A 22,786-nucleotide genomic window follows, 5' to 3' on the forward strand; every position below is an offset into this window, starting at 1 on the left:
TTCACAGATACATGCTCAGTGGGTATCACATGACACCAAGGGCACAACACACTGCCCAGTCTGCAGAAGACCCTGCTGATGCGGATTCCTCATAAACATATTACTGACATGGCAGGTATTACAACATGTAAGGCAGCCATATCTACACACATGTCTGGCCCATGTTGTGTACACGGAATGTTATCATCAGATGTGACAATCCCGCCCTCATGTGGCGGGGCCAGGTAATGGACAGCAGGTTGACCCTGCACCTACATTGATAGCATGCTACAGGTGTTCCTTGGTGTCAGTGGCATCTTTCCATACAGGGCATGTGTGTAAGGCATGGTAGATCCTTTGTGGATCACATGTGATGGAACCACAGTTGTTGCAGGCATACAGTGAGAAACATAATGAAGGTGCACTGTCTGCAATTATGTGCCTATTGTACTGATGGACAGGGTGCCATGGCCTCTGTAGGCCACTGCATTTACACCATAGTTACTATCAGTCGCCAATATGCAGTGCACTACACACATCATGGCTGTTGCCTCGTCATGTGTGTGTGTGTGTGTGTGTGTGTGTGTGTGTGTGTGTGTGTGTGTGTGTGTGTGTGCATGAGACATGGGTTGTGAGTGGGCTCTGGGTAATACTGTGGTTGCTCACTGTGATTGCCTGGCCTTGATGTCACATGTATGGGTATGGATATGCACCCCAGCCTCTTGGCTATTTCACAGCTGTTATCCCTGTACAGTGGATATTGTAATATGTACTAGGGCCACCATATAAGAAAATTGCAAAACCCGCTACACATTGGGCCGAGGTGTCACACACGCACAACATCCTCCACACAGGATATAATGTGCAAACAAACACACACATGCACATACACACACACACACACACACACACACACACACACACACACACACACACACACACACACACACTCACACACACGCCTGTCATGTCCAGGAGTAGAACCCCTACCTAACTACTTTATTACACTACAGCACTAAGCAGTTATAGTACGCACCATGGTGATTACTACAGTACTCCTTCCCCAAAGGTGTATATGATATTGGCTGACATCAGCAGGATGGCAAATGTAGGGCATCTGACATGTGCTGAGTGTGACTAGCCTAAAATGTATTGCTCCCTACACAGACAGTGGAACACTCACAAAACATCCAGAACTGCCATGGGTAGGTATAGAACCCTACCAGAGTTCCGACTCACACTTCAGCAGTATGCAGTTATTGCACATGCTACAGTGATTACTGGGCTACAACCTTCCCAGAGGTGTATTACTAGGTGGATGACATCAGCTGCCTTACCAAGGTAGAGCATTTAAATTGTAGGGGGTGTGCGTACCCTACAAAACATTGCTTTCTACACAGAGTCAGACAGACAGACAGACACACACACACACACACACACACACACACACACACACACACACACACAGTTGCCAGGGCTGAGGTTAGAACTCCTACTTAACTGGATTATCACACTACAGCAGTACACAGTTATGCCATGTGCCATAGAGATTACCGGCCTATAAGTTCCCCAAGGGTGTATTACACAGTTGATGACATCGGCACATTTGTCAAAGTGGACCATTGGAGGTTGTAGTGTCTGTGAATGGACTCAAAAGCATTGCTCCCTACACTGACATAGGAACACACACATAAACACACATACATCCACACTTGCCATGTCTGGGAATAGAACACCCACCTAACTAGTTTATCACACTATAGCAGTATGCAGTTAAAGGACGTGCTACAGAGATTACTGGGCTACAGCTTTCCAGTGGTGTATTACTAGGTGGATGACATCAGCTGCCTTGCAAAGGTTGAGCATTTGGATTGTGGGGACCTTGGCTGGCCTAAAAGCATTGCTATCTACACACACAGACAGACAGACACACACACACACACACACACACTTACCGTGTCTGGGAATAGAACTCCTACCTAACTAGTTTATCACACGACAGCGGTATGCAGTTACAGGACGTGTTACAGAGATTACTGGGCTACAGCTTTCCAGAGGTGCATTACTAGGTGGATGACATCAGCTGCCTTGCAAAGGTTGAGCATTTGGATTGTGGGGAGCGTGGCTGGCCTAAAAAGCATTGCTCTCTACACAGACAGATAGACAGACACACAAACACTCACTTGCCATGTCTGGGAATAGAACTCCTACCTAACTAGCTTATCACACTACAGCATTATGCAGTTACAGGATGCGCCACGGTGATTACTAGGCCACAACTCTTCCAAAGGTGTCTTTCACATTGGATGACCTCAGCAAGCTTGTTATAGTAGGGCTATGAGGAGAGCAGTGTGTGTGCCTGGGCCATTACCCATTCATCTAGAGGTTGACACGCCAAATGCGGGCACACACAGGGTCATATTTCACAGGTAAGTGTATGCAGTTGCTAGATGACTACTTCCTTGTACATTCATGTTGCACAGCTGGCACATGCACCACATAGTCTGTACTGCTGACAGATACTGGTGGCTAGTATCTGCAGTGAGTGACATCTGCACCTCATGTGTTTGGGTCCCTTTGGCTGTGTGCTGGGCAGGACAGGCCTGGATGACTCCTTGTCGCAGTCACCCTCTTCCACACATCTATGTCTGTCTACCTTTGGCTTATTATAGTGTGTTGTCCTTACATATATCTCTGTATTCATATCCATTGTGTGTGCAAGGCATGAATGGTGCATACTGACGAGTGTCTGCACTAACAACTGTGACTGACTGATATGTCTGGTCCACTGGTGTTTGCAGACATGGCCTTCGAGTGTTTAAGTGTGTGAGCATGCCCAGTGTGACCTTGCAGTATGTTGCTAACTTACATTGCCTTCATTTCCCTATGTGTATGAGCATGCCCAGTATGGGCATCTGTATTGCATGTGTGGGTCAAGTCCAGGTAGTTTGTACTGCAGTGCTGACATTTGTGTTGTACACCAACAGGTTGCATGCTGTATCAGCAGGGTGTCCATCGATTAGTTGGCATTGACTGTTACTACATTTCTGCATAGTGGGGGGGCACACCTGACTATTTATAGATTTCTACACAGGATGGGGGGCACACCTGACTGTTACTATATATCTACGTAGGATGGGGGCACACCTGACACTTGTACACATTTGCTAGGACTGTACTGGTATGTCGAGTACTCCATTTTAGTCTGTGGTCTTACCTATCGTGCTGGCTAGAGGCATACAAGTGTACTACAGAACCTAGCCTATAATTACCTAAATATTCGTGTCTGACTTCCTAGCCTTCACAACTGACATCCCACTGCCTGGCCTGCTGTACTCAGTCTGTGTAGGCTGGGGGGGTTTCCCATAGGGCTCATTCAGAGACCATAGCACAGCCTTTGTTTGTGTTTGTCTACACCTGTCCTGCTGGCTGTGACTGTTGTTGGGCATGTGACCCCCCCAACTGGCATGTATGAGTCACTTACCTTGTGGGTGTCCCAGTATTGAGGGTGGTGCTGCAGGGCTGCCTATGTCGGATGCACATAGTACATTCCCTACAAATGGTTAGGCACAGGTAGTGTAATGTTTGGCATCCCTTTTACTGTATGTGAGAGTCAGAGAGAGGTGTTATTCCCTGGGTCCTCCCGTGTCAGTGTATGTGCTATGCGTTGCCTCTTTGCCAAGGCCAGGGCATACTGGGCATGCCTCCTTCTGCCTAATAGGGCAGGCTCGTTCCTCCTCCGAGTCTCTCTGTGCCCGTGTAGGCCTTGGCAATGGTGGGGGGCTGTGTGACCTTGCCCCGTGCTGTCCCTGCTGCAGCTGTTTCCGCAGGATCATATTGTGTAGCATGGCAATACAAGGACAATTTGGGTACATGTAGCTGGTGAGTACTGCAAGGCTCCACCTGGTGTATCCAGGCACCAGAACCTTGACTTGAGCATCCCAAACACACACTCTATTATGATTCTTGCTTGTGTATGTGCCTCATTATCTAGTTCTTGTTCAGGTGTGTGTGCATTTCTGATGGGTGTCATCAGCCATGGCTCCAGTGCATTTCCAGCATCCTCCACTAGGTGACTGTGTGGGATGTCCCCAGTGACAAATCTCTGGTACATCTGCATCAGATGCCAGATGTGGGAATTATGATAGCTTTCAGGGCAGCCAGCACACACACATTCATTATTATGCCCTGAACATCACACATGACCTGGCAGTTGATGGAGGGGAAGCCCTTGCGGTTGATGTAGACCCTACCCCGCTCACTGGGTGGTGCTTTGATGCTTATGTGTGTGCTGTCTATAGCAACAACTACCTCAGGGTATTCTGCTATTTGGTGGAACAGTTGCATATTTCTGGCCAACCCCTCACAGGTGTTGGGGAAGTAAACATGCTCACCGACATGTGCTGATATGGCATTCAGGAACTGGTGGAGTACCCTGGATGCTGATGTCTGTGAGATCCCCATCATATCCCCAGTTGGCCTTTGGAAGGTACCTGTAGCTAGTATTTTTAGGTCTACACATACCTTTGTATCCATTGGGATGGGTTCTCCTCTGTTAGTTCTGTGTGTGAGGCATGGCCGTCCCAGCTCAACAATTTGCTGTAGGAGGTCCCTGTCCACCCTATAGCACTCCACTATCTCCAGCTCATGTACGTTACCCTGGTCTGTACACTCTTCTCCATCTCCTCACTGTGGGTTGCTCAGCAGCATTCACATCCTCAACCTCTTCCATAAGTAGTTGTATGGCAGCTATTGCAGCCCCTATCATTTTGCAGTTGTAAGTGTTAAAAGTTCCCCGCTTGTTTACACCGGTGGTATAGAGCATGGGAAAAAATGGAGGGGTAGGTGTTTGCATAGTTTATAGTAATGTTCTGGGCTGGGCTGGTCTGCTGCCTGTGTAATTGTCTGGTTCCGATACATTTCATCTGCCAGCTAGGTTACTACTCATTGATTACCTTCCTACTGCTGTTTTCCCTTCCCATTGCCTTCCTATTTAAGCCTGTGTGCATGCCGTGTAACCAGAGTGCTCATATGTGCACACTGCTGATATTTCCTGGTTTAACCTCTTTTTTTCTTCCTGTACAACCCAGTGCATGTCGTGCACACTTGCTTAGGCTTTGTAATGACTGCTAGGCAGGTTTAGACACCCCCCCTAGCTTAGCTGTGTAATGCTAGGAGCAACCCTGCACCACAGGGCTCCAATCTGCTTACAGTATGCCTGACACCCCCCATAATGTCACCTACCACCTAGGATTGTACCCGGCTACTCATACTCTTACACTGTTGGGACCTGCCTTACATCCTGGGGAAAACTGGAATTCACTATCCTTCCCTTCATTTGCATAGGATTGCCTGCTAATGCATAGTTACATGTCTCACACTGAGCCTCCCCCCCTTAGCAACCACTACTCACTGACCATGTTATCTTCTGCCTGCCATTGACTTGCATGGCGGAATACTGATTTTAGTTAGAATGCTTAATTTATGTTCGATCCCATTTGCGCGCCTCTGCCCTATGCTTAAACAGCCAGGATCTGCTAATAGGAATTCAAAGTTGATTTTTTTAAATTGTTGTACTGTTTGCAATGCCAATGGCCTTATACTTGGCCATTGGCATGCTTACTACATGAAAATTCACCTCATTTGCATGGATTTCTCCTGCGAATGGGGTGATTTGCATACAAGGGCTTCATCCATACAAGATTAATGCAGGAGCTCTTGTGCATTCCCCTGCAGCCTGTTCCTGGATTGCACAGGCTCCTGCACCAATCTTGCATGCCGTGCAAGCTTTTGAAAATCCTGGGGATAGAAATCCATCCATCCATCCATCCATCCTCAACCCCTTTTCCCATTTTGTACATGGGGTCAGGGTGTCACTTTCATAGTCACAATCATCTCAAGCCAAGGTTTACACTGTTGGGTGGCTAGCCTGCCATGGTTATTCATTTGCATCACTGACTTGCACACACACTCTCACCTACGGCCAATTTAGAGTGTCAAATCCACCTACTGCATGTCTTTGGAATGTGAGAGCAAACTGGACATAGAAATAATAAATATATAAATAAATAAATTAATTTTATAACGGGATCCAAATAATTAACATAATGTAATTTTTTTAGCCAGGTTATGCTTTTCATCTGTCCTTTTGTACAGCACTCTCAACAGTTTAATCTCTAAAGTCAGTGCAGCTGAACTTTTCCATTGTTTCCTGATAACTGTTATTGTTTCATGCTGCATGCATTGTAAAAACAGTTTATCATAATAAAACATGAGTGGCATTACCAATAGCCCCTTTTAGACATATTAAGATATGCATACAAGTCATATCAAACACTGTTTGTAGCCTTATATACAATACACAGTGAGCATACAGGTACTTACTTTCACCTTTTGCCATGCCTGCTTAGCATATTGACTTGCTTTGCATTTATGGCAAGGTTATCGCACAGGCTTGATAAAGTTTTTTTGCAGGACTTGCCTTTCTATCATCCCAGAAGATTCCCATCAGATTTGGTGATATTGTGCTGTTACAGACACATACTGGACAAAGGGGGTAGATTGGTGGTGACAAATCGGGTTGATTATTTAAACCAGATGAATGCCCTTCTATTAGAGGAAACATATGAGGAAGTGTCAGATCACAAAATTAATAGGGCATATTCATAATTTATTTGTTACTTTATGATATGCTTTTATAGGGGCAATTAATAAAAATGAGTATGAATTCATGTATAATGGCAAACCTGCTACTGCCAGTATATTTGGCATATCCAAGATTCATAAAAGTTTGGTCCATCCATCCTATGATCCTATAGTAGATTCTAATCAGTCTAAAACATTGTATAGCTAAATTACTGGATCAGTGTTTTAAAAAAAGGATTGGATCACATCAGACAAATATATAAAGACTCATGGCATTTTTTGAGCCTGTTGAAAAATATAGGTTATCAGTCTGATGTTCTTTTTGTTACTATGGATGTGCATAATTTATTTTCTGTTATACCCCATGGAATTGGGCTTGAATGGTTCAAGACACAGTTATTGAAACATACTTGCTTTGGGGATGACAACATTTTAGCGATGGTTACATTAATGGAAATTGTGTTTCATTTTTTTTTTGTTTTTTGAAGGCCAGTATTTTAGGCAGGTCATGGGGTCACCATGGGGGCTGCATGTGCCCCCATGTTCTCGAATAACATGATTGCAGAATGACAAGACCTGTATATATACTGGATAGTGAATTTAGTCAGTGTTGATTATTGTATACCAGTTTTTTTTGGACAATATCTTTTTTACTTATATTAATATGGTGGATTTTTTTTTAATTTTCAGTTACCTTTGATCAGAAAAGGATTACATTTTTGGATGTAGAAATTAGTAAGGATTGTGTTAAATATTAAAAATCTATTTATGGTTATCAGAAAAATACTTTTTCCAATGCTTTTCTTCATTTTTCGAGCTGGCACCAAGAACATCAAAAAAAGTCAGTCGGCAAAGGCCAGTTTGTTCACCTTACAAGAATGATTTCTGAAAATTATATGTTTTTTAAAGAATGTGTTTTTTTAATGAGTATTTTTATTAATAGGGGTTACCCCATTGAATTTCTTAATAATATTAAAGAATAAGGAATAATAAAAAAAGAGAATTAGGTATTTTTGCACCTATTCTTTCAAATATTTCTATTCAGAACACAGAAAAGTTAAAAACAATGTGAGGGGTAACATTGGGTACAACAAACTTTTTATTTCTACTTATGCTCTGGATAGTAAATCCATTGCAGATTCAAATTATAAAAATTGGAATTTGTTTTTAATGGAACCAAGTTCACTGCAAAAGATAGGCGGCAAGCCCTGTATAGTGTACAAGAGGGACAAGACATTTAAAATTTATCTTGAGTCAAGGAATTAAACAGGTGTTGGGTACTTTAACAACAAAGAAAGTGGAATATCTAAATGTGGGCCATGTTCCCAATGTTCTTATGTGACATGGGTGAGACTTTTGTTATTAGAGGAATTACCTATAAAGTGCAAGGCCATTAAACTTGAGATTCAAAAATCGTAGTATATTTAGCTCAATGCGTGTCTTGTCCTGCATATTATGTGGGGAAGACATCTAGAAAATTTAAAAATCACATATATAAGCAAATATATACATGACATTAAAAATAAAAAAGTACAAATGCCCTATATAAACACATTGTTGAATGTGACTCTCATGAATTTTGTTTTTGTGTTTTAGAACAGGAGACTAAAGATTTGCAAGGCAAAGTTATTAATAAACACTTAGATGCCTGTGAGCTTAGGTGGCAGCATAGGTTGAATGCCATGTACTGGCCTAGGTTGAATGATGCTGCTCTTTAAATCCTATTCTGAAGTTAAAGTATTTAACAGTAGGTAATCAATTATGGTGATTGCCATGTTTTTATTGGTGTTTTATGGTCAAATGTTTTATGGATTTTAATACATAACATCTGTGTTGGATTAAGGTTTTAGTTCTGATGAAATTCTAAAATAGAAAAAAATCACTTAACTTTTAATTGTTCAGTAAAATTTGCTGGTTAAGTCTACTGTTGCCTCCACTGCCTGTACTGGAAGTTGTTCTAATACATTGTTTTGGTTTGAGAAATAGAAAGAACAATATGTACAAAAAATGTTTAAAGAAAAGGAAGACAGTGAAAAAACATGGAAAGTAAAAAAGTTAACAGAAAAAGAGAATAAAGAATTGGAAAAGGAGATTTCTTTAAATGAGCTAGATAAAGTATTAGGACAAGTAAATATAGATTCGGCTGCAGGACCAGATTGAATAGGGTGTGAAATATTTAAAAAATTTAAGGGATTAGCAAAGAATATTTTAAAGATTCTGAGTGAATGGTTAAATGAAGGTTTCGTGTATAAAGAATTTTATGTAGTGGAATATAGAAGACAATTAAAAAAACGAAGACTGATAGTACTAAATAATAATGATTATAAGATCTTTATGAAAATAATACAAAAGAGATATGAAATTAAAATGGAAAATGTTATGGAAGATAATATATATAGTATAAAGGAAAAGGGTTGCCAAGAATTATTAATGGTAGTTAGAGAACTTGTGGAAATTATGAACAGAAAAGAAGCAGCAAATATCATGATAGAAAATGTTAATAAGGCATTTGATACAATTGGACATAAAATCCTATGGGCAATAATGAAAGAATAGAATATAACTGAGAAAGGTAGAAAATTATGTATGCCAGTGTATAGCAATAATAAAGTAAAATTACTTGTAAATGGCTATTTAAGCCAAGAGGTACATATGAAGAGTGGTGTAAAACAGGGGTGTCAAATGAGTTGTCTATTCTTTGCATTAGTTATGAATGTGACACTATGTGAAATAAATTACAAAATGAAGGAGGCTGGGTATATAACGCCTGAAGGGTTAAGAATTCCAGTATGGCTAACATATGCAGATGACATTACAGTAATAGCAAAAACACAATTTGTATAAAAAGTAATAATTTACACAAATGAGTTACTAGAGAAGATAGGGATGAATATAAATAAAGAGAAAAGTAAAGGCTTAGGTTATGTAGTAAAGCTCAAGGATATATATTTTTACAATTAATTAAATTTCTGTGTGAGGTATAAAATTTGGGGAATAAAGATGTAAGCAGAAATCGGTGGGGGAAAAACAATAGAAGAAATAAAAAATAATAGAAATAAAAAGAAAAAACAGAACAATGAGAATACTTATCCAAAGCACTGATACATGGCCAAGGCTCTAATCATAAAACCAAACAGTATTATGTTGTACAAAACACACAATTTTGTAAAACCAAACAATATTTCATTATAACCACAAAGATCCAGTAGCTCAGGATAAAAGCTCTACAAGATAAAATCCAAAAAAGTAAGAACAGTGGAGTAGAATTACATGATGGCCCCAGGTTAAAACAAAAAACTTTAATTGTAAAATGTAAGCACTTTCACAGTTTGAAATAACTTGCTTCCTCAGACATTCAAATACAACCTAAAAAATTTCCCTTTTATAATGCTTACTTCACTTTCTCCTCAGATAAAAGCAATTAAACAATTAAATGTTTGATGTCATCTTAAAGCACAAGCAGTGCTGTAAGTTAAAAAATAATACACATAAAATACAAGTAGAAAATAAATATGTATATGGAACATAGTTATATACCTAATATAAAAATACATACATATATAGAAAATATATAAAACAATAGTAATGTGTGCATCAAAAATGTCTAGAAAAACATGGCATGAACTTAGTTCTTTTCCTGAGGTCTCCCAATCTACCATCTAATTTAGTGTCCTCTATAACCATATTATTTAAACTGATGAGTATTGCCTTTCTCAATGACATGTCTGGCTAGGACATTCATTTTATTCAAGCTCCTGATATCATACAAGTGTTCTTTAACCCTATCCCTTAAGCATCTATCAGTTTTGCCTATGTAAAAGATAGGCATGTGGAGCAGTATGGTAGGTAGACAAAGTGCATGGAATCACACGTAGCCCTCACCTTGAACCTAAATGTCTTGTTAAAATCTGGATGAAGATACTGTCCTGAGGCATCCAAAAAAGGAACAGAACTGAGGTTCTGGAGACTAGATGGATTATCAGGATGAGGGCTGACACTGGGAAGGGACTGAATGGAAAGGTTCCCATCAGACCAGTACTCAAAGCCAGACCACTATGTAGTTAAATACAAAATTAAAATTAAATTCTTTGTTCAGTTATTCAACTGAGTGATTGAAAATTCAGTTCATGCCATGTTTTTCTAGACATTTTTTGTAGTAGTTATGAAGAAAAGAAGATACGTTTGCTTTGTTTATTTCTGGAGATGGTGTTGGAGAATAATGTTTTTAAGTTTCATGTTGTTGTTGTTGTCTTTCGGCTTTTCCCGGTTAGGGGTCGCCACAGCGGAACTCCGGTCCGCTAATGATTGGCAGTAGATTTTCACGAACGCCGAGGTGCCAGCTCGACGTTCAACCTTCAATGAAGGCACGCCCATTTACGTATGTCTTTCAAACTTAGTAGTACTAATCTTTTTAATTCTGTCTGGTATTAAAAATGCTCTATGTAAGTATTTCCAGTTAAATATTTTCCTGTACTGTGTGTTAGAGGTGTAATTAACTGATAGTAAGATGTTAGTTTTAATTTCTTCTGTTAACTGCAATGACTCTTCTTTTGTTAAGAACTGCCAGTATGATGGTTTGGGAATTGTCTTATATGTTATTAATTCTTTATAGACTTGAAATGGAATTTTTCTTTTCACAACTATTATATATACATTCATACAGAAAGCTTATTAGATTTGTAATATCTTTAAATGAGGAATTATTAATGTTTTGAAGTTTCATAATACCTTATATTACCAAATTTCAGATGAAGCTATGGGTACTTCATGTGCCAATAGCTTGACCAGGATGGTGCTAGCACAATGGGAAGAGAGTTTTGTGATTAGAGCTAATGCTTTTACTTCCAGTTTAAATTTTTACAGGTTTGTGGACAGCATTCATTTACTGTGGGAGGGGACAATTGCAGAATTTATATGAGTTTGTTGCCTATCTACATAAAACCTCCTTTTTTGAAGTTTACCAGTCATTATTTCAAACATTATGTGGAGTTTTGTGATATTTGTATAATGAGAGGGGTAGATTTAAAGTTTAGTATGACTTTGTACAGGAAAGCTATTAGAAGGAATAATATACTCCAATGCAATAGTATGCATCCACAATACATTTATAGAAATATTATGAAAGGGCAGGGAATGAGGGTCTCCCATTTGAATAATACATATGAAGGATTTAAACATGATTTAAAAGTACTCTCTGATGAGTTACAGGTTAGAGGATATAAGCCCAGAAATAAGAGATATGTATATAGAGGCACAGACCCTATGGGTCAGCTGTAGTAGACTACTTTTCTAGAGCTTGGGAGGCCCCTGATATGAAGTGAAAAAGTGAGTGGGAGTGGGTTGGTCACACAGAATAATGTTTTAGTTCCAATGTATTATACTAAGGAATTTAATGTTATATGTACCATCATAAAACCTACTTGGCCTATACGTCAGATGGATTAGCATATTAAATCTTTAGTAGGCAATAAACCAAGTTTTAGTTTTAAGAATAAGAAATCAGTGAAGAGATTACTTTATCATAGAAATGATTTTGAGAGTATAAATATTGGGAGTCATGTAATGAAGACTAAACCATGTAAGAGATGTAATTTTTGTTTGTACATGAATGCAGGGAATGAATTTAAACATCCGTAAACAGGGGCTGTTCATAAGTTAGAGTGGATTGTATGATGGAGAATTTCATTTATCTGGCAACTTGTGATACTGTAGTTGTTTTTACATAGGTAAGACCAATCACATGTTCATGGAGCATGTGAGAGAATATGTATATAGGATCCTTATTATAACCTTACAATTAGAGTGGATTATATGATGGAGTATTTAGTTTATCTGGCAACTTTTGATCACTGTAGTTGTTTTTACATAGGTAAGACCAATCGCCCATTCATGGAGTGTGTGAAAGAACATGCATATAGGATCCATATGGGGATGCTAGAAATGCTTTAGTGAAGCACTGTATTGAGTGTGGTGAGCAACACAGCTTTAGATTTATGGGGGTTGAGGTGGTTTCTGACATGGGTTATATGAGTGATTAGAACTACTATACTGAAAGACGAGAGTTGCATTGGATTATTGAGTTACATGCTGATAAATGGCCTTGTTTAAATGGTCAGGTTTCTTTAAGGCCAGTTTTGAAATCAAGAAACCTATTTAAGTAGGAGATGGTTTTTCATTAAAGATGTTCACCAGTTGCTTGATTGTAGCTGTGATACCCCTGCACTGGCCATGTAATCAAGGAGCCTCAATCCTCACCACTAGCACCAGTGAGGGGACGTGCACATTAGGAGGATGAGAAGTATATGCACACAGTTCAGTACAATTTCTCTTAAGAGCACGCAGAGATCACAGTCAGTCTGGGGCTGGTTTCTCCCTCTCTCTCCAGATCCCCAATAAGACTCCCCACTGGCAAAGCTATTGAGTTAAGATCTCAGCCGAGTGGTCAAGTCAAAACCTTCAGCAACCTCTCAGTCCAACCAGTGCTTCATGTCCCTGACCAAGTAGCTGACACACACACACACACACACACACACACACACACACACACACACACACACACACACACACACACACACACACACACACACACACACACACACACACACACACACACACACACACACACATTTTTGAGATTTGATTTATATACAAACACACAGACACTCCTGGGAAAGGCTGGCACAGGTTCACTAGCTATGCCCCCTTCTGCCCAGTCTATAAAGTAGTACCACCTGCCACCAATCACTCTTACTTATCAGCTGCTATAGAGCCCTTACAAAGGGTGATCCATTCTACTGTGTAATATTATTATCCAAATGGTAAGCATGACCAAGACTTTTAAGGCTACTGGAGTGGTCTATACAGTGTCAACAAATACATATGCAAGTACTCTAAGAGAGTAAATGTCTCTAAACAAACCAGCTACAATTAAAAGGTTTAAATATATTTAATAATAAATAATGAAAGAGCAAGACAATATTCAGTAACTCAACATGGTGACAACAGAGTTCAGAATCGCAGGAAATATTTTAAAACAACATTGCTGGACAGTCATACATAAATACAGAAAACATCTAAACTAATCTTGTTATATTCCTATCTCTGAGAGAAAAACTGCACCTAAATCTTACTTACAGAGCAAGGCAAATACAGATGAGAAGTGCTGACGATAGATGTTTCAGGTCCAAATACAAGATACAAAATGCACAGACTTTCTCTCTGAGATCTTAAATTACTATCAAACATTACTGCTGCATTATCTCAGATTACATCATTCTTTGTCTTCTCTGCCTTCAGTTCCCAGGCTAACAGAAACTTAAAATTTAGCATCTCTGTGTCAAAAATACTTATCTCTCAGAAGTTTGCCTGGAGCTGGAAGTCATAAAACAGTCAGACACTTTTATATTTGAAACCTGTAATTACTTCTGCTTCCAAACAATAGAAATAACTTCTAGCTGTATACATTCTGTCTCCTAGCTGAGATTAACACCATTGTAAAACAATTCACTTATTTTCTTAGAGTTTGCAAGTTAACTATGTTCTTTTCCAGTAGGGCACACTGTGGTTACATTCTTGAAGCTCAGTACAGAGCATACAGTTCAACACACACTTCTGCACCAGTAGTTTAATATACACAGAACATATAGTTATCTTACATTTGTAAGACAAGCATATAAATCATATCAATATTCACAAATGACATAGAATTATTTACAAAATTCCAGCTAGCTGGGCAGCTAGCCTTCACAGTAGCTATGAATTTTTAGATGACTGGATGGTAAGTTTTTGATTTTCTTATTAAAGTAGAGTTTGGTTTTATTATGGTCTGAAGAAGTGCCTTATTGGTTCAAAATCACTTACTGTGTTGTTAATATAATAAAACATAGCTTGGTTTTATGAAATCTTGTGTGTTGTACAACACAATACTCTGGTTTTATGATTAGAGCCTCGACCATGTATCAGTGGATACATATTCTTGTTGGTTTTTACTTTTTGTTTTTCCTAAGCACTGTTAATTTCTTGTGGGGACATCTTAATTTTAACAGAAGAAATAAAACAAACTTGTCTGTTTCGGAGAATATATGTTATGATTCAGAAAAAGGCTTGTTTGATAAATTCTGTACTGATGGAAAAAATAGCATACTTAGCAAGTTTATTTATGTTGCCAAAAGTATTTGAAAAGGAATTGTTGCCGATATTTTTCATTTATATGGGGTTTAGATTAAACCCAGTGAAAAGAGGAGTTTTCTAAATAAATGAAGAATAATGAGATTTAGGGTTAATTAACTCAGTGGTATATGCTTCTTCATTAAAATTGTACAAACTGTTAAAGTGGATACATGAGAAAGATGAGAGATTAGTATTAAAATGTGTAAATATAAGCATGATAAATGTTGAGGTACAGTAAAAAAAAAGAGTATATAAATGATGAAATAAAATATTATAAAGAAAAAAATATTTTTGTGGAAAATAAAAATTGATGATACGGAAAAAAATGTAAAAGTATAGTATAAGAATATAATGATAAAACATTACTATGTAAGAGCATGGAAAAATCTAACAGATGAAGAAATTAAAGCTATAAAAATAAGAAGCTATTGGTGTAATCAGAAAGTAGAATGTCAAGATTTTTTTTTTGTGGAGACTGGTAATAGAGAAATTGCCAGTAAAAAGAAATATGCCATATAAGAAGAAAAGTGATAGAATATGTTTGCACTGTCAAGAAGAAAAAATGTGTTTTTGAAATTCAAATGAGCAAGTTATGGGGAAAACTATGTAAAGAAGATTTCTGAAGATGTAAAAGACCTGGATAAAATGAACATCTGTATGATTAAATATGGATATTATATGCATAAAAGAAAACAATATGTTAAAACCAGCCATGTCTGCAACTAGCAATGCCTTATTCTCTTTCTCCCTAGTTCCTAGAGCCACTATAAAAAAAACTACTACAGAAATTGCCATAGATAACTTACCCAGTGACTACCTCAAAATTGCAGCTGAATCTATAGCCTTCCCAGTATCAATCCTTATAAATAGATCCATTCTCGAAAACAAGGCCCCTCAACTGTGGAAAATGTCCCATGTAATCCCACTTCGTAAAGGGGGACCTTCCACAGAACTGACAAACTATCGGCCAATTGCAATTCTTTCACCTCTTCCTAAGCTACTCGAAAGGTGTATTCATCCCCAGGTCATGAAATTCTTACTAACAAATAACCTTCTCGCAAACACTCAGCATGGGTTTCACCCATCACATAGTACCACTACAGTTCTCTTATCATTCACTAATACCGTAAACCATCACAGGAATAACAACAACTTTGTATCTACCATCTTTCTAGACCTATCAAAAGCTTTTGATATGGTTGCCCTTTCCAAATTAATAGATGTACTAACTGAACTATCCTTCTCACCATCTGCCACAGCATGGTTTATAACTATTTATCTGGCCGTCAACAATCTGTTCTATGGCAGGGTGACCTATCACCAAGCCTGCCTTTATCCATTGGTGTCCCCCAAGGATCTATCTTGGGCCCTGTCCTTTTCTCCCTCTTTACTAATAATCTACACACAGCTACTCCACATGGTTCTATAATACAGTATGCAGATGATTCAACACTTATCTGTACTGCCACTTCTCTATCAGCTCTTCATTCTCAAACACAGGAATCTTTCACTTCTGTTGAAACATGGTTAGCCAATGCCCATCTAATCCTGAACCCAGACAAAACTAAATTATTACTCTTCCAAACTAACAAGACATCTATCTCATGCCCAACATTTAACATAATAGCCAAAGACAATACTGTGATTTCCCCGACAACTCATACAAAGCTTCTTGGAGTGGAAATAGGCAATACCCTAAAATTTGACTTGCATGTCTCCCTAACTATAAAAAAAGTCCATAAGAAACTTGAAAGTATATATAGACACAAAAGGTTCCTGACCACAATGGCCAAAGTTACATTAGCCCAAACCCATCTGCTCTCCACTCTAGTATATGTCTCTCCAATTTTAACTAATCTAAGGAAAACTGACTTATCTAAGCTAGAAGCATGTTATAATAAAATTGCTAAGTTTGCATCTGACTGCCCATATAGAACACATCATTGTACAGCTTTAAGGATACTAGACTGACTTGAGCTTCCCAACATTATTCTTTACATCCAACTCTCTCTAACTCACAAAACTGTAACACAACCAGCTAGAAGCCCTGCACTACAAAAATCTCATCCTTCCTTACAGTTCCAGCAGCCCACTTCATACTAACAATACAAACTTAATCACCATCTCCAAGGTCAACAACACTGCAGGAGAATCTTTATTTTCCATGTATATATATCATATATGGGACTCCCTTCCTAACTCCATTCTCTCAATCTCATCCACTAACCACTTTAAGCCATCACTTATAGCTTATCTAAAAAATAAGTGGCTATGTTCCTGTATTAATCCCTCATGAGTGGTCTGATACATAGGTTCATAGGTTAGTACTAGGCTAACTGTCCTGGCAAGCCATTTTAAGCCTAGCCAATTATCCCCTGTGAGATTCAAACCCTGTACCTTGTGTTTGTAAGGCAAACACCTCAACCATTAGGCCACCCTCCCAACCCCATCTCAGTATACCCAAAACATATAACTTCTCCCCCTGTGTTTAATCCTTTGTTCCTACCAATCTGTCTTAACCTTGTGTCTTGACATAAGTCATACCTACAAATAGTACTAGCTATGTTCAAAGCCTAGATTTTGTTGTCAACATGTAACAAATTTGTATGTTCTTAGGTATACTACATTTTGTTTACTTGGGCCTCTGCTGAAAAAGGACCAGTGTCCAGTCGGACTTTCCCAGTCAACAAATGTTAAATAACTAAATAAAAATAAATAAAAGAATCTGTAAAAATATTTTATGTTATATGGGTTAAATGGAATGAAATAAATAAAATCATGCTTAAAGTGAAATGGATTTTAGCAAGAATAGTAAGTAAAATCAGACTGTGGCTATGAAAAAAAGGAGTGGGGTATGTACACTTGTAAGTATTTGTAAATATTTTATAAATTTTGTAAATAAGTTATTTTTGTATATAAATACAATTTAGATAAGTCTACTGGGATATTTTATATCCACCAGACCTACCACCAACTCAAGCAGATTGGGTCTTGGTTGAACATTTCATCTGAAGGATGACATCTGAAGTGTAACACCCTCCTTGTTATGCTGCACTGGAGTGACAGCAATCAAACTACCTGATGTGGGAGTAGAAGCCACAACCTTCTGCACCAAAGGTAGGTGTGCTACCTGTTGTATATATTATTATTTATTTTTTTCTAGAAGATCCTGTAGCCAATATGATTTCTACATCTTTGCATAATACATTCACTGCTATTTTTGAACATTCAGAATCACATAAGAACCAACAGAAAACAACCATATAATTACTTTCATTATAATGCACTGAGCTTTACTTCCTGGGTTTTCTGTTAGTCTAATACTGGTCCAGCTGATATCAAGTGCTTTCAAATAGGTAGGGTCATTATACAATAATTATTATTTTTTACTTCTGTACTACAAATACTTTGACTTGTATTACTTGTCCTCTAAATCTATTTTTTGTATAATTTATGTATACATTTTTCAATTTGGAGATTTTCTCCTTGGGCCTCTGCTAAAAAAGGGCACAAATGCAGACAGATTAACCTGGTCAACAAATGTCAAATAAATGAATAAATATAATTCATGTCTGTGATATGATTTTGTTTACTTTTGCTTCTCCCATGGATTATTCATTTCTTGGAGGGGGTGGACAATTATGGACCAGTCATGGGACATACAGATCTTTATCACATGATCCACAGTATGTATTCTGCAAAGCTGCATTATATTAAGCTTAAGTAATGATGACTATGTGCCTTCTTTTCAGGTTAATGTCTTTAGCAAACAGTTATAAAGAACTGAAAATTATACATAAACTTTTAAGTGAAATTTTCAGTCACTGAAAGCATGTCACTACCAAACATTCCAATTCTGCCAGGGGTAAAGTGTTGAACCATGTATAAGTCCGTAAAAGTGACATGACAAATGCAGGTGTAGCAGTGAGATTCCCTGAAACTCTTAACAGAAATGTAAAATTATGTTTTTTTAGATATTACTTCCTATACGACAGCACTAAATACAGCCTTTCATAAGCATTTCAGTATTACATTCTGCAAGGATGCATTATCTTCCAGATTTGACATATTCAAACTCTTCATGAGTGGTGTATATATCCAGGGGTGTCCCCATCAGTTGATCCAGTTTTCAGAAACTCAAATTCCATAAGGTCAAGACCATATGATAGAGTTTTTGAAAACTCAAAGCTTTTGAATGAAGTTCACGGTACTGTGAGGATTGGGAAATTTACCCTTTGCCTCACTGTAGTGCAATCTCGGAGTTGGTATATAAATGTAAAAAGGTAGACTTGTGTTTTTTTTTTTTTGATGTTTGAGTTTTCAGAAACTCGATCATATTTACTCTCTGATATATTTTTTTGAGTTTCCAAAAAGTCGATCATCTGACATAGACTCATCAAGGGCATAGCTTTAGTTGTCATTACATCATAAGTAAAATCTATATTTTATATTGTTCCAGTTTAACTGGTTGATTATGTGGTTTATTGACCTGGAAGTGCTGTATATATTTTATTAAAGTGTGACAGTAATTACCTTTTATAGTTGATTAGCATGCTGTGGTCAACTACAGTGCAAAATGTAGGTTACTGCACTGTAGTCACAATTGTGCGACTGTGAAGTAAGTCACAGTTGTACAATCATAGGTAAGAAAGTAGGGGATTAGGCACCCAATGAAAATACAGTGTTTTTGGGTTGTATGAGGGGAGAGATGTTTTGTTTTTGTATTCTGTGCATCTAATGGAAAAGTGTATTTTTGTTAGTTTTATGACTGGTACTTCAGCTAGATATTTTGTTCATTGACAATGTAGTTCATATTCCTATACATGCATAGAAGTATATGTACAGTCATTATTTGTGATTTGACATATTGTAGAAGAGAGAAAATGTGCAGTTAATCAGATTTCACCACTCTTTTGAAGGTCAGCTAATACAGCAGTCAATAGATGGTGTATGTATAGTGACTCAATTGAATGAGTTGCAGGTCAACAGCCGCCTACTTGATTGCATATGGTCGACTAAGCAGCTGATCAACAGATGTTTGTGATTAGACAGATGCAGGGGTTTGGGGAATTTGTCCTTATCCCATGTTCATATATGCTAACTCTAAGAGCACACAATTAGCAGGGGGTGTAGCAGGGCATGTCGCCTGCAAAAACTGATGTTTTATTTAATTTTTAAAAAGCGAATGACTGCATGCATCGAGGTTGTTTCTCAATGCATGTTTACTGACATGATGACTTCCGTGTTTTTGACAATATGCAGTAAACTTTGGGTGTTTTTGCTTATTAGTGATACACACACACACACACACATATATATATATATATGTATATATATATATATATATATATATGTATATATATATATATATATATATATATATATATATATATATATATATATATAAAATATAGATGGGTTTACTTCTAAATTTCGAACTTTGAGAATGTCGAATTGCTTATGGTCGAGACCATAAGATCAACGTTTTGAAAGTTCAAAATTTAAATAAAAAAAATAAAAATTAAAAAAAAGTTTACATTTTTGCAGGGGGGCAAGCCTCCCTGCTAATTAAATATACCAACTCCGAGATCAAACTACAGTGTGGAAAATGATAAATATACCTTTCAGTGCTGCATGGTGATCTCCATTTAAATGGTTCAAACTTTCAAAATGCTGATGTTATGGTATATATATATATATATATATATATATATATATATATATATATATATATGGATCTACTTTGGAAGCTCACATTTCACATGGTTAAAATAATAACACTGAAGTTTTGAAAGTTTGAAACTTCAATAAAAAAAATAAAGCCAAAATTTTTCTTTTTTTTAATGACACCCCCTGCTAACTAAATATACCAACTTTGAGATTGCACTACAGTGAAGAGAATAGTAAATTTCCAATTACACGTTGTATAGTGATCACCATTTAAACTGAAGTTTCAAAATTTCAGTGTTATGTTCTTGACCATATGAAGTTCAAAGTTTTGAAATTTCAAGTTTCTAAAGTAGACCCATATATGCGCACACACAGAGTGGGAGGAATACAATATACCTGCATATCTATATATGGGTCTGTGTAACATGATTGAGTTTTCAGAAACTCAAAATTTATGCAGTCGAGGCTATATGAGTGAGTTTCTGAAAAATCAAACACAAAAAACACAAAAATCTACCTTTTTTACATTTTTGCAGGGGGGGGGAAGCCCCCCTGCACTCCTGCAAATTATATATACCAACTCTGAGATCACAGCACAGTGGGGAAAAGGGTACATTTCCTGATCCGCATTATACCGCAATCTCCATTCAAATGCTTCAGGTTTTAAAGCACTCGATCATATGGTCTTGATCATATGAATTTTGAGTTTCTGAAAATTCGATCATCTGATAGGGATCCCTATATATAGGTGTGTGTGTGTGTGTGTGTGTGTGTGTGTGTGTGTGTGTGTGTGTGTGTGTGTTTGTGTGTGTGTGTGTGTGTATATATATATATATATATATATATATATATATATATATATATATATATATATAGCCTCATAAATATTTTTTGTCACTGGAAATACGTCCACCTCTGTGCTGAAAAGGACAAAGGGCACAACGAAATTTAATACTGAGATGTACATATATATTTTTGATGAGGAATAGTAATCTTCGATGCAATATGTAAGTTGCTTTCAGTCATAATTTCCTGAAATATTTATTAAGAGATCTTGAAGTATAGTTGTGATATTAGCTGCTACATACAAGCAGAAAATGTAAGCTTGCATACGCATTTCAGTGTGACAATATGCATAACGGCATTTTATATGTTTATGTAAGGGACGAGTATGTGACATCTCTGGCGGTTAGTAAGTGTATCACAAGCCTGGAATATACCATTTTTAGGTACCATTACATCAAGAACAACATAATATATGACTGAAGATCGAAGTACTTTATCCTAAATTTTTGATTTTTAGGTAGCTAAACAAAGTTGGAATGTCCATTACAAATTGAGAAGGTACAATATTTGAACATTATTTAGTTTAGAACAGAAGTTTAACTATAGCTTCTTTTTAGAATACAAATATAACTTCAGCTTTTTTATATTAGACCTAAAAGCATTAGGCACTTCAGTATGAAGCTATTTTCAGTCATTTAAATATTGCATAAAAAATGACATAAGAAACAAACTTAATCACATGTGCAGCTACCTTCACAATTATGAACAAAAGTAAATATTTAAAATAAATGCTGCAGCATAATTCTGTGAAAATTTCAAGAGAATATGTCAAACAGCTATAAAGAAACAACTCTTTGTAAACTTGGTGCAAAAATAGCTAAAACAATACTGTGAGCATGAACTTCCAGAAAATATAAGAGTTAACATCCATTGCATCCTTGCTTAGATAAGATATAGCATTATTTGTATATGAAATATTAATTTGACAGCTAATATTTAATATGATTATAAACATAAACTAGCAAAGCACAAATAAAACACTTTGTAACATAGTATAATAAAAAACTAGTAACTTTAAAAGTTGCTATTCAAATTGTATACGCCCAGTCTTTGTAAGTTTACAAATTCCATGTTCCAATAGGAAGTCCTTTGGATTTGATAGACAATCTTACAGAACATATAAGCAATGTCACTTTATAAATACATACAAGCTAACTAGCACTTTGTGGTACATCTATTACCCTCTTGCCCCTTTTAGAATACTTTATTTTAGGAGTTTTACATCTACTATAATTGCTATCAATAACCAAAGGCGCATAAATGCAAGAGGGAAAACAGCGTACTAGTTGTACTCCTTGATGGCTGCTATGTGAATTAGGATTGGATGCTTTTTAGGATCATTGCCAGATTTCGATGAATGAGTAATTCTGAAAGAAATTTCAAGAATAACCTATGTAGTGCAGCCCTTTTAGATTTAACTGCTTATATATTCTGCAGTTCATTTATTAATACTTCTAGCTCCCTATAATAACTCTAC

Source organism: Protopterus annectens, chromosome 9.part0 (genome assembly GCF_019279795.1).
Source record: "Protopterus annectens isolate FY-2018-M chromosome 9.part0, PAN1.0, whole genome shotgun sequence".
In the NCBI taxonomy this organism is placed as follows: Eukaryota; Metazoa; Chordata; order Ceratodontiformes; family Protopteridae; genus Protopterus; species Protopterus annectens.